The sequence below is a fragment of the Plecotus auritus genome, assembly GCF_963455305.1.
Source record: "Plecotus auritus genome assembly, chromosome: 4".
Taxonomy (NCBI): Eukaryota; Metazoa; Chordata; class Mammalia; order Chiroptera; family Vespertilionidae; genus Plecotus; species Plecotus auritus.
The window spans coordinates 156,003,341-156,022,197 of NC_137775.1; the positions used below are offsets into that span (position 1 = coordinate 156,003,341).

At 37.3% G+C, this 18,857-nt stretch overlaps 1 protein-coding gene across 4 annotated transcripts in view; it reads right to left on the bottom strand.

Annotated features, from left to right (window-relative positions):
- Positions 1-18,857, bottom strand: part of CACNA2D1 (calcium voltage-gated channel auxiliary subunit alpha2delta 1) — a 393,063-nt gene that overhangs the window by 163,687 nt on the left and 210,519 nt on the right. The gene's annotated exons all lie outside the window — the stretch shown is intronic.

An 18,857-nucleotide genomic window follows, 5' to 3' on the forward strand; every position in this document is an offset into this window, starting at 1 on the left:
GCTGCCAGGAATCTGATTTAAATATTGGAATGGAAAATTAGGATTTTATAGCCAACATCTGAAATATATGACACATTCAAAATTCAAATAGAGATTAACTCCCGGTCCAATTTATTAATTCTTCTTTCTTCGCAATACCCTTGGCTCTGCACAATGATCCACAACCTGGCAAATTTTGGGCAACTGTATTGTCTGCTAAAGATTTTGTTTAAATCTTATTATTACGGTCATTTTTATCACTCTTAAATTCCAAATATGAAGTCAGTCAGATAAACATTAACGATTCTCTTATCTATAAATGAGTTATGTTAATAATTCCTACCAACAAAGAGCCCCATAATTTAGCTCAAATCACTTATAACTCAAATTTTGTGATTAATATATCTTTGTAGCAATTTGACCTGGTAACCATACACCACTGCTCTTGACTATGCCCAAGTAAACCATGGTACAGGGGATGAGATAACCAGCAGCACTGTAGCCCTGTGTGAATAAAAGAACTCAGGAACTTGTGTGAGTGTGCTTGTGCGGGTGTGAGTGTGGTTGGGTGTGCATGCATGGGAGCAGGGATGGCATGGGGGAAGAATGTGAATGGAATGAATGTTTCCAAAGATAGCTAAAAGTAGATGAAGTAAATTGAAGACAATAGTCTTTGAGAAAAAAAAAATATTTTTGTGCCACTACATTTGTGTGAGGTTTAGAACGTATGAGTATAGTGTTTATAAAGATAAAAAGGAAAGGAAAGATCGACACAAGTCAAACTAGAGATTAATGTTACCAGATTAATGGACTGAAGACATTTGACAACCCTACATTCATATTATGTGCCAGGAGATAATAAATAACACAACTGATAAGTTTAGCACAGCGCCTGGTACACAATATGTGACCTGTATATGTTACCAACTATTCTTTTATATATTGAAAAAGAAAAATCAGGATTATCCATAGAATTTATGTTAGATTTATCTGATACTTATATAAATCCAAGTAAATTATTATAATTTTATTTCCTTAGGTCAGTTAGTATGCTGTGAGTCTATTTAATTCATTTAAAGTCATTTCTTCAAAGACTCCATGTAGCAGAGTGAAGAAATAAAATTATTAATTTCTGTTATTATTTTTAATTGGATAAATTAGATCAGGTGCATTTTTTTAAAAATATTTTATTGATTTTTTACAGAGAGGAAGAGAGAGGGATAGAGAGTTAGAAACATCGATGAAAGAGAAACATTGATCAGCTGCCTCCTGCACACCTCCCACTGGGGATGTGCCCGCAACCAAGGTGCATGCCCCTGACCGGAATCGAACCTGGGACCTTTCAGTCCGCAGGCCGGTGCTCTATCCACTGAGCCAAACCAGTCAGGGCGATCAGGTGCATTTTTAAGGAAGTCTAATGCAAATAGGAGGTAAGTGATGGCTCAATATGCATCCTATCCATTATACCTGTTGCTGTGCTCCAAACCTCTCTGTGATTCTATGCACTCTTCCCAAACCCACTTCTCACACATCAATCCTCACTAATCCTGCCCAACCTTAGTAAACCAAAAGTTTGCTTATCCACCCCAACACCCAAACTGTGGAATCCTGATGGAGAGAATTACACAGCAAGCCCTCATACAGAGTAAGTCAGCAGTTCTCACAGTGTAAAACCTAGGATAAGCAAGTGTGGATTTGCTTTGTTTGGAAAATTTTCTTCTTCTCGGAAATGCTACTATCTGAAAAACTGTTTCTTCCAATCACGTGATTCCATTTGGCTGACAACACAACTCCTCTAATGACAGAAATTGCAGGTGCCTAAATCTGTCCACTTACAGTATTTCATTTTCCTATAACTTTTCCAGAAATATTCCATTTTCCAGGAGTAGTTATAGTCCTGAAAGATAAGCTGCTTAAAAGCTTGAATGCTGATTTGCCAGAGATTCCCTCCATCTCTATGCTTCTTAGTTATAGAACCAATAATCTATTATTTTTCTTAAGATGGTTAGAATGTGGTCTCTAACTCCGACAACTGACAGCACTAATACAAATACCACACTCCCCACAATGCTCTTTTCCATTCTAATTCCTGTTACTAACAGTTAATAGTATTTGCTTGAACTTTAATTTTTGTTGGTGGCATGATGAGAACATAACTACAGAAAAACCTCAATATAACTAACTAATTTGGGTGAAGGGGTGTCCATTGAAGCTGAAAGTCTGTTATACGATAAAGTAGGTTTTCTGAATGCATATGTTAAAAAAATAGACAAATTAGTTCACCTGTTTTTACTTATGTGGACACATTTGTGTCATTAAAATTAAGTATGTATGAAGATATTAATTACACAGAAAATTTTTCTATATGTATTACTGTAATTTTAAATTTATTCTGATTAGGTCTAGTAAATGTGTCTATTCACCAGTCACCTCCAGTAAACAAATGCATATGGCTAGGGCATGGCTTATTGCAAGTGGAACATGGGCCTGCATGAGTTAAAACTGCTACAGAAAGCCATGCCATCTCTCTCTCTCTCTCTCTCTCTCTCTCTCTCTCTCTCTCTCTCTCTCTCTGTGTGTGTGTGGGGGGGGGGAGGTGTGGGTGTGTCTGTCTCTGTTATAATTGGTTCGGAGTGTTCACTTCTGCACATTCCTGCCACCAGAGAAAGCCCTCAAGCAGAGATATGCACATGCATTGGGTAGGAAGCTAGAGGAGTGTGAGTGAGTGTGTGTGTGTGTGTGTGTGTGTGTGTGTGTGTGTGTGTTCAGGAGATGTGGGCAGCCCACAACATCTACTATAGACACATAGGGAGTGTTTTAGAGATATTTCCTGAGAGCATAGGTAAGTCAATAAATGACTTTAATGTGCTTAAGCAGTGACTAGTTAGCAGTGTGACTTTTTTAGGCTTTGATTCCTCATCTGTAAAATGATGAGTTAGTTGACAAATACAGTCTAGAGTCTTTCCACCTAGATGGTTTTATGTTTTCACTGAGTAATTGTTTTGCTCTAGATCACAGAAGACCTAGTAGCTGTGTTCCTCTATTTTTCACAATAAGTCTGTGATTACTTCTCTTCACAAGTGAACACCCAACAGAACTTAGACATCTTTCCATTCTGAAAGGCAAAGGGAAGGCTTTCTCTTTCTTTTTTTTAGCTGAAATCTCTCTGACATATCTCTGTAGAAACATATAAAAGTGTAATAACTTCTACATCATTATTTCTTTATATCTTAAAAGGTCAAGTCAAAGTATATCCATTTATCCCTGAAAAATAATAACCGTATTTCTGAGGATGCCTGTGTTGAAATAAAAACCTCATATTAGATTAAATCAACCCCTTTATTCATACCAATCTGGTAGTCTCTCCATTATGGCATAAAATAATTGCTCTAGATCAACCACTTCTGTCTTTCATTAATATTATGAAATGCCATGCATTTGTATTGTAACTAATAGAAATCAGAGTGTTTTTTATAGGTGATAGAGTACATTTTAAATTTGTTCCACTTCTCTGTAAAAATAATTTTACTAACAGTACAAAGGAAAAAAAGTTACTGCAGAAGAAAATAAATGAAATAAATTCTGAAAATTTAAAAAGCATGACATTCCATCTGAATAATATGTAAATGCTTTGAAAACAAATAAAAATTCCTAATATCCTGAACTTCATTAGCCTAGTTTTAGGAACTGTATTTAATTAAGTTGTATTTCAAAAAGCTTCTAAATTCAAATTGTTCATTGGTTCAGATATAACTTGTCTTTAATTAAAACATGCATAATTGTTAAAGTGTTAATTATAGAAGCGACAATTCAAAAGTTCTCAAGGAATCCAAGACTCTCAACCTAGTCCTAGTTCAGTTGTATACTGCATTTCATCTTTCACTCAAATTTTTAAAAAGGAGGGACAGGGAAAAGGAACTCTGTGGACCATACTTAATTCTTCAGGCATACTTTTGCAAATTATTTATTTTAATTTTCATAAGGTATGATTATTTAGAAAAATGTATTTTTTTCTTGGGAGTATTAAATAAAAACTTTATATTTTTCAAAATATTATGCACAAAGTTGTACCAAGCAGAGACAGCATGATGCAATACAAATGCACTAAATGCCAAATTAAAAGATCTGAATTTTATTCCTTGGTGCGATTCTTAGCCTGTGTTATCAAGCAAACAAATTCACCTATTCAAAGTTGTTTTGTCTTCTCATTTATCAACTGGACAAAGAAGTCCAACTTCAAAGGATTGCAGTGATAATTTAATGCTATAATTTATCTGAAAGAACTTAGCAAATTTTAAAGAGATATATATAACAAATATTAATATTACTATATAGCATATAAATTATTTTATAACTGTTTTATACAATTTTAATGAAGGCTAGAGTTTAATATACAATTACTTAGTACCTTAGATACTTGTTTCAGTAATATAATTATACAAATAAAATAGAATAAGAGAAGGTTGAAACACTGAATAAAAAGTAAAAAACATATTTATTTTGGTTAAGTGTAAATAATAAAATTTCAATAGTTTTAAGTAAGAAATTGAGGTAAAATATTAACTGAACAACTAAAGGACTTGCCTAAATGAAGTTATTTTAATCACAAGGGGTTACTTCAGTGGGGAGCAAAAATATTGCAGAGAAGCCGAGATAATTAGAGAGTTGTCTACATTTTAAACTGTGCTTCCAGATGTGTTAACTGAACAAAGGAACACATCAGCATATTCATCTTTTGATCACACTGACTTCTTTCCTAGTGCATGAGAAACTCAGTATGAAAAATATTTTACATTTAAAGAATCAAGAAATTTCAAAGTCAATATTCAGGTGAGAAGTCTGAAGAGAATATATTAGCAGCTAATTAACCTCCGCAAACACAATTTCCTCTCCACAAAATTAGAAGGCTGTGTTCTTTCCTCCACTCTATTGTGGATTTTGGTTACTTTCACAGATTACTTGTTTAGTAAAAATACAGCAGCTCTACAAACACCCCAGAGAAACAAGTAAAATGAAAGCAGATCTAAAAAAGCTACCACCCAAATTTTACACTCAAAAAGCAAAATTTTCAAATTATATCTAGAGTACAAGATAAAACTAAATGTGTTTAATCAAAGCTGATAAATATCACTATAAATAATGTCCTTTTCTGTCAAGATCAAGTACATGTACAAAAATCACAGTTATGGAATTGGCTTAGTTTTGTTTAAAAATTGCTTAGAGATTGCTTAAAGCAGAAATCAGGTCTTAATAAATTTAGAAAGTTTAGGAAAGCTTCAGCTAAGAAGTTTCATGTAAGAGCTTAAGAAAATATTGGTATTTATCGTATAGCATTGCCAAATAAAATAGAGAACACCCAATTAAATTTTAATTTCAGATAATTTTTTTTTTTAGCAAAAGAATGTTCCAAACTTATACAAATGATGTTTATTTATCTGAAATTCAAATGTACTGGGTATCCTGTACTTTCATGTGTTAAATGTAGCAACCCAAATTTGTAAGATATTTTTTTTTCATTTTTTTTATTGATTAAGGTATTACATGTATCCATATCTCCCCGTTGCCCCCCACCTACCCCGCTCCCATACATGCCCTCACCCCCCAGTGTCTTGCGTCTATTGGTTATGCTTATATGCATGCATACAAGTCCTTCGGTTGATCTCTTACCTCCCCTCACCCCCAGCCTTCTTGCTGTAATTTGACAGTCTGTTCGATGCTTCTCTGCCTCTGTATCTATCTTTTTGTTCATAAGGTTATAATGTTCTTTATTAGCCATAAATGAGTGAGATCATGTGGTATTTTTCTTTCACTGACTGGCTTATTTCACTTAGCATATTGCTCTCCAGTTCCATCCATGCTGCTGCAAATGGTAAGAATTCCTTCTTTTTTAAAGCAGCATGGTATTCCATTGTGTGGATGTACCATAGATATTATTAGATAATTTAAAAATATTTTATAGGATTTCGGACAAGTTTAAAATTATTGTTGCAGGAATTTTTTCTGAAGGTGGAGGATGCATTAATTACTAGCTTTGAAGTTAAATCTGGACCAATGATCTCAAATGACATCAAATTACAAACTGCTCTAGTCTTTTAAAAACCACCTGAAAGGCCAAAGAGCATTTGTTCTTGGAAGTTGAAATACATCTTTAGTCAAATGCATTGTATGTGGAAATGGCATTTCCAGTTTCACATGGATAATTACCTGGTCTTGTTCACTTAATTCTCATTTTGTAATCCACTATGGAATCATCAAAACAGGTGCATTGATAATTCAGCAGCAGTTTATTATTTTGGGATGCTTTGCTAAAACTCATAATAGAGAAACATGGCTGTCTTCTCACAGATCACCGATGTCGATTTCCATGACCTGACCATGCAGGTAGTTAACCACTTACATTCAAACTCTCGATCGATTCTGTGATTCCTCTAAACTTACAACTTAGGTCAAATAGAACAACATTCCCAGATAGAGGCCATTCTTGATGTCAAAGGTACTGGAAAAGACTGACACTGGTAGAACCAGCAAACCAAGTGCTTTAAGGGATAAGTAAGCCAAATTCTTCCTGTGGCCACCAATTACTTTGTTGTTGATGATTCCATGATGAGGAAGTCTAGTTTCCCCAGGAATTCACGAAAAGGACTTAGAATTATCCTCCATAAAAATTCTGGGTCCTTATAATTTCTAAACTAAAGTCAAACTAGTTATGTATAAACAAAATAAAGTAGTCTGGAGAACTATGTGATGAATTACACAGAACTAATACAATAAATATAGATTTGTTTTGTAGGTTTTGTTTCCTATAAGTTAGGTTAGTCACTAAAGACTTAAACTCAAATTTTCATACGTTTAAGACAATTGCTCAATTGCAAGTTGCTTATTTTAACTTTTTTTTCAATCCTTGTTTAAATAACTCTCAAATCTATAGTTGTATCTAAACTGACAAATTATGTAAAAGGGTGTTAATAGATCACTGGATCTCTATGTTATAATATATATTTATTTGTGACAAACATCAGTTTTACAAATTCCAATGACTTAAAACTTTTACCACAGCTTTCACCAATATTTGTATGGCCATCCACTGACTTTGAATTGACCAGTGTAGAGGGCCCCTGGGAAGGCACATGGGCATTCTTTAATCATTGTCAGCTGAACCTAGTGGCATCAGCAAAGCCACGCCCTGGGAACATGCCTTGCCAAAAGGGCAAGGGTGTTATCAGCTTGACCTTCATTTCAGCCCAAGGTGTGGGGAAGTAGGTTTTGATATCTAAATCCAGCCTAGCACCAGGAATGCTCAGGGCCTACTCAAGAATGCAAATAATCTCCTTTGTCTTGACCTTTTGGTGAAACTTCCTGGTATTTGAGGGTATAAAATAAACACACTGTATTGGCTCTGGGTCACTGTTTCTCCCTCGGAAGAGGACAGCAGTCGACCCGGTCCCAGCTTTTTCCTTCCATTTTGTGTCTTGTCTCTTTCTTTCTTTTATTTCTCAATCCCCAGCTCCTCTACTCAGGAACTGGACCCGCTCTCTAGCCTCGCTGGACGCAGAAAAGAGAGAAAATAGTTACAGACCAGTCATTGATTTGTTATTGGATTGTGTGTAAGGATATCAAATGTTGTATTTGAAAAGCTCTGATGGAGATTTTAAAGCTCCAAATAAGCATCATTGTTTTAAGAAAATGATTCCATTCTTAGAGGAAACTACATGTGTTAAAGAGCTCAGTTAAGAAAATATTTCAAGTATAATCATTGTTTAGAAAACCTTATCAGGAGAAAAAGGATATATGTTAAGAACTTGCAATTATGTGATTAAGCATTGAAAATTCAGCCATGAGCTTCCTGACAGACTGTGAGAGAAGGAAATCATGGTCATAGCATTATTCTCCTTGTCTGATAAAAAGAATAAATAAGACTTTTGCTTTGAGACAGAAACTTCTTCCTATAACCAAAGCTTGAGGGACATGATCTTCAAAATATTTTCTTAGCAAACACAAAAAGATTCTTCAAACAGTCTCTCTCTCTCTGTATATGGATATATATACCTCCATAACTGGTGAGTATATTTGTACACACAGAAAATAGACAATAGTCTAATACCATTCTTTAAGATTTCTTTATATTTTTAACACAAATATTAAGTGAAATTCTTAAGAAATGTGTGTTTTTTTTTTGAAGTGTAAAGAGAACAGAGAACCTAAGGTTACCAGCACCCATTTTGCTTCCCAGTAGAGAAAAAAATGATACAGCATGTACATAAAACATATATATGCTTACATAAATACTGAAAAGAATTTGCACTGAACTTGATCTTTGTAGAGCCATCTTTTGTAAAACAGGGTATGAACAATAATAATGAAAATAATATCCATTTATTGATAATTTAATGTGGGAACATACTACCTCATGAATTGCTCACCTCAAATATTAAGGAGATGTGTATTATTACAGTTTATAGTTGAGGAAACAAAGGTTCAGGAAGGTAAGACAATTTCTCAAAGTTACATAGGGAATAGCAAAATAGAATTTGAAGCTAAGTCTATCTAACATTACAGCGTACATAATTTCCTCCAGAGGAAATGAATACCCTATGTTTATTTAGTAACATTAAATTAGTGTAATATATATTTTTAAATTGTGAATATTCAATAAATATGATGATAAACACAAGAAGCATCCATAGTATGGAAACACTAAATCCCAAACCTCTCAACTTCTAAATCACAATTTTCCTTCCTGGTGAGGTTCTGAAATGTTATTTTTTGCAGTTAGCAAAAGGAAATCAAAGCAAGAAGTTTCTCCAGATTGGTCTGTGCTTTTTCAAATCCCCCTGACTAATTATTGCCAGCAAGCACAAGTATAATGCAGATTATATAAAGAAAAAAATGACAATCACAGGGTGAAAATGTACAGAAAATAAGGTCCCATCAGAATGAAGAAAGAGTGTAACAAGTTACTGTCTTCATTACTGTCTATTTCACTAAAGGGCAGCCAAGATAGCTAAAAGTCAAGAAGCACACTCCAGTACATTAGCAAAATACTATTTGGATAAATATATTCAGCATGGTATGTTTGCTTAGATACAATCAATGTTCATTAGGTATTTTATTTGACCCTCAAACAATTTTTGGGACATGAAAAAAAGGTTTAAAACTACAAATTAATTTTTATATAATTAAAGACATATTGGTAATATGTAAAATTTAAAATATTAAATGCACACCAAAACATAATTACAAATTAGTTAAAGGCATGATTTAAAAAATAAATTTACATAACATATGTTGGCACACTATGCAATCAACTGTCCCCACTTTTGCTTTAATTCAATAAACATTGCTTTTAAATTTAGGGACAATCAGTGCGAATAATACCTATTTAATTACTTGTTTTGTTGACTTCTCTTTACTTTTGGATCAGGTATCCTAGCTGGAAGCCCTTTGTCACCAAATTGCATGACATAAAGAGAGCTGCAGGCCAGCTGGACAGCAGTTCAAGTTAAACTCCTGACACATGTCAGTCTTTTTCCAGGGGAGAAGCTGGGAAACCTATCGGCAAGCAACTCAGAAATCAGTTCCTTGATTTTTCTGTGTAATCAACTTTCACTCTACGATCCCTAGTAATTTATCAGTACCCTGCTTTTTTTGTTGTTGTTAATCAATGGGAGGATATTTTTCCCATTGATTTCTAGACAGAGTGGAAGGGAGAGAAGGAGACTGAGAAAAAGAAACATCAATGTGAGAGAGACACATCGATTGGTGGTCCCCCTCCAGCAAGCACCCAGACCAGAGCCAGCCACGGAGCCTGCAACCGATGTATGTGCCCTTGACCAGAATCAAATCTGGGACCCTTCAGTCCGCAGGCCCACACTCCAATCACTGATCCAAACGCTAGGGCCCCGACTTTTTTAATAAAAGAAAATTACATATTTTTTTCATTTACATGCTCTGCATCTCTTAAAAAGTATCAAAATATTGGGGAAAAGATTCTCTTTTTAGTAAAATCATAAACTAATATTTCTCCCCCCCAAAAGGAGAGATTCATCTGTACAATCTCAAGTAACAGTTAATAACTAAGCTATTAATCAGCATTAATCATTTGCAATGTTTTTCTTACTTTTTTCTTTCTTTTATAAATAGGATGCAGAAGGGAAATGAAATGGGAAGCTGAGCAACTTCTCTTTTTCATGAAAATGTGCTTAGACTTTTTCACAAAGACCTCTATAAACTTATTATCTACAGGTGAAAGTTGCTTACATTTTCCTGTTTTCACATTACCAATTTGCCTAGCATTAACATGATTACATGATTAAGTAGACTTCCTATCAAACTACAAAATAGATACCTAATACCCTTTGAAATCAAAGTATTTTGGTTAATTTAATTTGCTCAACAGTAACCTTGAATTTTACATCTGAAGAATTTCAACTGTTGAGAGATATGGCTCCTTGGCATTTTCAGGCAGAGCTATGAATTATAGTGCAATTGCCATCTTCATTCTAAATTCACAAAGCTTTCAACATGGCCTAGCAGTGCTTTTGTAGAGAGATCTTGGCTTTTCTTGTCATTGCTGCTTTTTTGCTGTGAGTCACATAGTATGACTCAAGACAATTTATAATCATCAATGAAATACCCTTGACATTTGAGAGTACTAAGAAAGGAAACAATGAAAGTAGGCCATAAAGAGTGCCATGCCAGAGAATCCAATGTTCTACAGTGCCCAACATCCTGTTGGTGCTTATTCTTCTATGTGCATTCAAATAAGAAAATAGAGTTTGATGAAAATGGCATACAATGTGATTATCCATTTGTGGCATAAAATGATTCATGTTTTCCACCATTCTCCCTTGCAAATTAGTAACTAATTATGAATCAGAATTTAGAATTAAAAGCCTATGAGATAGAAGAAATGTTTAAATTAAAAATCTAGGTTATTAAATTAATGCATTAACGTTATGAATCAGAATTTCAGAGAAGATCCTGTAAAAACTAGAGAAACTCCTGGGAAGCCTAAGGATTAACATCCATCATAATAAAATAACAGAAACATTGATATTCTCTGGCAGGTCTGTTTGTTTCCCTTCCAGCCAAAGAAATAGGCTGAAGTCATCGTGAATATTTGATTTAGTCATTTTCACTCATCACAAGGATGATGAAAAAGAAGTTAGCATGGAACCATCAAATATATATTATAGATGTGTTGCAAGTTGGTTTTGTAATCTATTCAGAGTGTAACTAATGCTCTTTATCTCAAAACAAAAATGCTCAGAACATAAAAACTCTTGAGCAGGGGTCCTCAAACTACGGCCCGCGGGCCACATGCGGCCCGCCGAGGACATTTATCCGGCCCGCCGGGTACTGCTGCCTGTCCTGCTTAGCAGCCAACTCATCCCGGGCCCGCAGTGCGCATAGGAATTTGTTCATAGTTTTGTTTTTTTTTAAACTATAGTCCGGCCCTCCAATGGTCTGAGGGACAGTGAACTGGACCCCTGTTTAAAAAGTTTGAGGACCCCTCCCCTGCTCTTGAGAATCCTATCTAATAAAAGAGTAATATGCAAATTGACCATCACTCCAACACACAAGATGGCTGCCCCCATGTGTACACAAGATGGCTGCCACAAGATGGCCAGGAAGGGCGGGCAGTTGGGAGGAACCAGGCCTGCAAGGGAAGGCAGTTGTGGGCAATCAGGCCAGCAGGGGAGGGCAGTTGGGAGGGACCAGACCTGCAAGGAAGGACAGTTGGGGGCGATCAAGCCTGCAGGGGAGGGCAGTTAGGGGTGACCAGGCCAGCAGAGGAGGGAAGTTGGGGGTGACCAGGCCTACAGGGAAGGGCAGTTGGGGGGAACCTGGCCTGCAGGGGAGGGCAGTTAGGGGTGACCAGGCCTACAGGGGAGGGCAGTTAGGGGTGACCAGGCCTAAAGGAAAGGGCAGTTAGGCATCAATCAGGCTGGCAGGGGAGTGGTTAGGGGGTGATCATGCTGGCAGGCAGAAGCGGTTAGGGGCAATCAGGAAGGCAGGCAGGCGAGCAGTTGGGAGCCAGCAGTCCTGGATTGTGAGAGGGATGTCTGACTGCCCGTTTAGACCCGATCCCGATAGGGGTCCCAAATTGGAGAGGGTGCAGGCTGGGCTGAGGGACACACACCCCCATGCACAAATTTCATGCACTGGGCCTCTAGTTTCAAATAAAAATGCAGAAATGTAAAATGTATTAGATTTTACCAATCATGAGCTGTAAGGTAATGAGATTCCAACACTCACACAAACACTATGAGTGCAGAAATGTTTTCAGGACATTTTACAAGCTTAAAATTGCCATGCTAAATATTTATTTATTTATTTGTTTGTTTGTTTTGCTCAGAGCAAAAACAGAACTGATCAAAATGGATGTTTTAATTCCATATTATCCTTTTTATTTAACATTTCACAGTCACTTGCCTTGTGTATCTTTAAAAAAAATGTTTCAGTAGGGAAACAGCACATTTACCTCCTCTATCAAAATTATCATTTTTGGAGAAATTCCAAAATGTTAGACATATTTACATAAACTATCTCATTTAATTTCTAACAGCTCTTTGAGAATATGAATATATGTAGCAACAGGGTCCTTCCAGGCTTAACCTGGCGTATGGCAATATAGGTTAGGAGTTGGAAAATTATCAGGAATCTGTTTAATGCATTCATTTGCTGAAGGTCAATGGATTATTTCCTAAAAAAGGAGAAATACACGGACAAGAGTTCATGGGGACATTGGGGAGCTGAGAATAAGGCAAGAAATAAGTCTCCTTAAACTCTCTCAGACAAAGGTGTTACTGCCCTCACTGACAGAAGTACTTTATAAATAATGAATGAGCTGATTTTCTCAGGAACTTTGTGACACATGGAATATGAGAACTAGCTTCAAAGCCCTAGTGATTTAAAACCTATAGGGTTGGTATTTTCGTTACTGGGTTTTTTTAATATATATTTTATTTATTTTTATTTTTTTATTGATTAAGGTATTACATGTGTCCATATCCCTCCATTGCCCCCCCCCCACCCCACTGCCATACATGCCCTCTTGCTCCTTATTGGTTATATGGCATTCAAATATTTTCTCCAGTTCTGTAGGTTGTCTTTCACTCTGTTGATTACTTGCTTTACTTTGCAGAAGCATTTTACTTTTGCATAGTCTCACTTGTTTATTTTTGCTTTTGTTGCCTGTGCTTTTGGTGTCATATCCATAGAATCATTGCCAAGAACAATGTCATAAAGCTTTTTCTATGTTTTAGTCTAGGACAGTGGTCGGCAAACTCATTAGTCAACAGAGCCAAATATCAACAGTACAACGACTGAAATTTCTTTTGAGAGCCGAAAACCGACTTCTGCACATGGGCCACGAAGTTTCAATTGCACTGTACGTGCGCGCCTGCATGTGGTATTTTGTGGAAGAGCCACACTCAAGGGGCCAAAGAGCCGCATGTGGCTCACGAGCCGCAGTTTGCCGACCACTGGTCTAGGAGTTCTACAGCTTCATGTCTTATGTTTAAGTCTTTTGACTAGACAAGTATTGGCAAGAATATGAAAAATTTGGAACACTTACACATTGTTGGTGGGAAGATATAATGGTGCAGCTGATACTGTTGTAATTAACCTAGTGATTAATAATAGGGAAGGGGCAAAGGGGAAGGCCATATATGATAGGCATGCCATTTGGGCAGCTTTGCCAGAAAGCTAAAGCTTTACACTCTCCAGGGAGTCAGGGGTCTATTCCCCATAGATTGCTGGGGAAAGGGATTGGACAGGGTGTAAGACAGATGCATGCTCAGTAAAGGTGAGGTCATGTCAGAAAGGTGCTGTCTGTCAGTCACACCTGGGAACAGGTCATTGGCCAGAATAGGCATGGCCATTGCAAGGGTGTGAAATTTGGGATATTTCAGTTCCTAAACAAATAAGGCAAGAGGAACAAAGGAACTCCCTCTCTCGGTTCCTCTTGGCATGTTGCGCTTGACTCTTGGCTCCCCTGCGTTCATCCACATGGTGGACTCCACAAACAATGAACTAATGGACTACAACTAGCCTAATACTGAACTGGACCCAGCTGCAACATGGGATAGAAATTCTGGACACTGGCTTTTATTTTAGCTCTACTGAAATCCCCTTTGCTGCACTTCTTCCAGGACTGGACTAAGAGATACAGGACTTTAGAAACCCAGGAATATAATTCTGCTATTGGGGGAAGGGTGGCAAATAAAGCACAACAATCATGGGAGCTGACAGATGCTCAATGGACTATGTGAGAATCCATCCAGGGACTTGTGTCAACCTGCTTGTGAACACCTGAGTCAAATCTTGGGGTTTCTAGAAAATATTTTTCTTGGTAGAGAGAGAGTTCTCACAGGAACATAGAAAAATAATTACTGAGCATCTTACAGAGATAATTATGCTGGTGGAGACTACAGAGCTGTTAAAGTGAAAACCACAGGCCCAAAATGGTGGCACTCCTGCTAAAAGTCCATGATACCAAACCTAGATTTAATACCTGATCTAATTGTACTGCCAGTCTCTCCCAGGAATGTAATCTTAATCAAGTCTGAATTTGCTGGTCAAGTACCAGTAAGGTAATCTGTCACCTGGGCCCCCTTCATCCCCCCAAGAGAAAGAAGACCAATCTGCATAATAAAGACCTTTGCCATTCTCTTACTCCACCCTCTCAAGAAGATGTCCCAGTCTAATCTCTTCTCCCCTCCCCTCCCCTCCCCTCCCCTCCCCTCCCCTCCCCTCCCCTCCCCTCTCCTCTCCTCTCCTCTTTTGTTAATAGTTCCCTTGCCCCAAGCTTCTTAATATAAAAACCTTCCATTTTGTACAACTCCAGGAGGGTCCTTGTAGTTGCTAGATGAGATGCTTCCTAATTCATGAATCCCTTTCTTATAGCCAATTCGAGATTCAAATTCACTTCGTTGATTTTTTAAAAATAGATAACAGTCTTGAGATAAAGAAATTGATATTCAAGAAACTATTATTTTTCTAAATCTCATTGCAAATTAGTAGCAAAGCCAAAATTTGAAAGATTTGTATAACTCTAAGCCCAGTGTTCTGTAACCATGGCTGGGGACCTACATATTAAGAAAAGAATCTTCAGTTCAAGCAAATATTATTATTTCTCCAGTAAAACTGACACTGATGCTTATATTAAAAACACAACTAAATACTCATGTAATTATTTTTCATAAAATATTACATATATGCTACTCTCTGTTATGCATTATAATAGACTAGTTTTCTTAGTAATGCACTAGCTATAGCTGTTATCTCCAAGAAGTTTACATTTTAGTGCTGGGAAAAAGTGGATAAAGGAAAATTATACAGTGAGTACATACTAAAATAGGAATATATATACTGGGAATTAGAGGCCATGTAAAATAGACAACAAATCCTGGATGAGTAAATGAAAGACAAGAAGAAATAAGGGGGAAAGAGGAGATAATTCCATGCAAAAATTATCAAAAGTTCTGCAGATGAAGGAAAAAATATCCTCCTAGGAAAACATCAAGTAGTTTACTCTGTTTTTGGCTTAGCATTTCTGTAGTGTGTTAATAGCTGCTGGGAAGAAGTTGAAATAGAAAATAGGAAAGGTAATGTCAACATAACAAAGTCCAAATCTGTAGAGAATTTTTATAAGTTTATTTGAACCAAACTGACAACATATGCCAGAGCAAGATCTCAAATGCTCCAGAGAATAATAGTTTTGCAGCTTCTTTTGTGCATTTAAATTGAGGGAACATAAGGAAGATTACATGGAGATGGAAGAAAGCAAAGCAGACCTTAGATTATACAATACTTGACAAATTAGGTGCTATCTTGGGGGTGGTTATGCTTACTCCAAAGGTGTGTTAACCTAGATTCCAAAAACAGTGGAGAGGACTTGCTTAAGGCAAAGATAAACCTTTTAGTAAAAAGTGATATGCCTGGATATGACTACCAACCATGACTTGCCATTTAGGAATTTAAGATCAGATCACCCTGTGAGGGTTTCCATAGAACCTCTTTTCTAATCCACAGAAAAATAAGGTCAGTTCATGAAGGGGCTGGTATACCATTTATGCTAAAAAAAGAGTCACTGAAGATTTTTTTTTCAAGAAGCTACACACTCAAGGGGCAGACTCAGTGAACACTAAAGCCATCCTGAATCATGTCCTGGGTCGACACCTGCACAGTAGCTGTGCTGTAGTCACAGTTTATCAGTCTGGAGATCTATCCCTTCTTCTTTAAGTCCAGTGACAACCAAGGCTCAGCTACATTAGGACAGTGCACATAGCCCAAACAGATTGAGGAGGCTCTGCCACTGGGCCCTATAGGACACCTACTACACAGGGCCACTCTACCAAGTCTGGTAGATATAGCATCACTACTAATACATAGAAACAAACATAGGGAAGCTGTCAAAATGTGGAGACAAAGAAACAGGTCCAAAATGAGAAAACAGGAGAAATATCCAGAAAAAGAGCTAAATAAAATAAAGGCAAGGAAACTAACAGATACTGAGTTCCAAGCAGTGGTTATAGGGATGCTCAAGGAATTCAGTGACAACTTCAACAGCATAAGAGAAGACAGGGAAACTATAAAACAGAACCAGTCAGAAATGAAGGATACATTAACCGAAATGATGAATAATTTACAGAGAATCAACAGTAGAGTAGATGATGTTGTGAATCAATTCATCCAATCAGAATAGCAAAAAACACCCAATCAGAAAAGCAAATAGAAAACAAAGAATCACCCCTTCCCCCCAAGGAAAATAGTGTAAGGAGCCTCTGGGAGAACTTCAAATGCACCCACATTCACATCATGGGGATACCAGAAGGAGAATCAAGAGATCAAGAAATTGACAAACTATTTGAAAAAAATAATGACAAAACTTCCATAACCTGGTGAAGGAAATAGACACACAAGTCCAGGAAGCATAGAGTCCCAAACAACATGAAGCCAAAGAGACTTGCACCAAGATACATCATGATTAAAATGAAAAAGATTATAGACAAGGAGAGAATCTTAAAAACAGCAGGAGTAGCCTGGCCAGGATTGCTCAGAGCACCTGTGTCCTTCCTGGGGCCACCTGGCATGACCATAGAGCAACCTGCAGATGGCTGTTACTTGATGTGGAGGTCCCCAGTAGAGGCCAAGCTGCAAACCAAGGTCTGCTGCCTCTAGTAAGGGCCCTTAGAAAGAGGTAAGGGGTATGCAGAAGCCAGATGAGCCATTTGTATGAAAACCACTGGAAATGGGGTGAGATCTCAGGGAATCACTAGGGAAGGGCAAACAGAATGAACCACATTGATGAACACCCAGATATGGCACCACCCTGCCAGCTCTGTGTGTGTGTGTGTGTGTAGGGGGAGGGTGTCTCAAAAAAGGAACAATAAACTCTGCCAACACTTTTGTCTGGCAGAAAGAAGTTCCCACCCATCAACTCTCATTCTGATGCCAGACAATGCTGTTCCTCCCCATATTTTTCTGGTTCCTTTCAAGCTTCTGCCCCAGTGTTGGATCTTGGAGGGAGTGAGTCTCAGTAAGTTCTTGCATGGGCTCTTTAAGAGGAACTGCCTGGGTCTCCAGCAACCTTCTCTCTCACTCAGCCATAATCCAAGCTGGTTTTTACAGGCAGAGTTATGGAGACATCTCTTCCTGGCTCTGGAATTCTTGGTTGGGAGACCTGGTGTGGGGCTGGGACACCTTGCTCCTCAGGGGAGACCTGTGCAGCTGAGATATTCCTCTGGATTTTATCCACCACATGTGCTGTGGGACTAGCTCATTCTGTGTCTCCAGGTCCTCCTACCAGTCACCATGTGACTTCTTCTTTAAATCCCTAGTTGAATGATTCAGCTAGATTTGAGGCAGTTGTGAATGATGGCTATTCTGTACTTTAGTTGTAATTCTGATGTGGTTGTGGGAGGATTTGAGTACTTTTAATAAGATGCAAGTCAAGTTGTAAAAAGTTAATAAAATCCCTAAATTCAAAAACTCTCTTCAACAGTGTAATTTGGCACCAGCTGATAGCAATAATGAACTCTAACTTAAACATCGATGAGGATGATTCTGGGTACAATGCATGGCTAGAATTTTTAGAATACTGGCATCATTTACAGGAATTTCTCAATAATTTAGCAATTTTTTCATTAGCTTAATCCCAAGTTAATGAAGCAACAGACTGGTCTTGAAAAATATAGACTCAACATCCATCTCTCCACTTTCTATGTCACAGATACCCGACCTTTCCAATTTATCCATCCCTTCCTGAGAAGAGGGGCAAAAAAGATAAAGAAATATACCCAGCCTCATTTAGATCTATGTTTGCATTATCCCAGGATAATCACTATGATGTATATCTTTAGGGGTTCTATGGTACTATAATATGACCTTGGTTTTATCTATATATATAAAAAGCTAATATGCAAAGTGTCCCCTCGGGAGTTCAACCAGGAGACTGGGAGTTCAATTGCTTGCTATGACATGCACTGACCACCAGGGGGTGGCATGGGCCATGGCAGAAGAACAGCGGCAGTGGGGTGCTGCTGGCCAGGCCTAGGGACCCTACCCATGCCTGAATTTCATGCACTGGGCCTCTAGTAAAAAATAATAGAGAGGTCTGGAAGATCATTAGAAAATATTAAAAATTGTTAAAAATGAAAACAATATTATTGGCTAGGTTATTAATGAATAAATGTTTTATTTCTTCTATTTTTCAGTATAAGAAAATAAGATAAGGGTTATTCGCCATGTTTATTTTTTTCTACTCTGCTGTTTTATAAGCTCTTACCATGAGTATTTATAAGTATGAATAAACAGAAGGACAAAAATACCATAAATTTGCCTGAGTCTTTTCTATTAAATTGGTTTCCCAC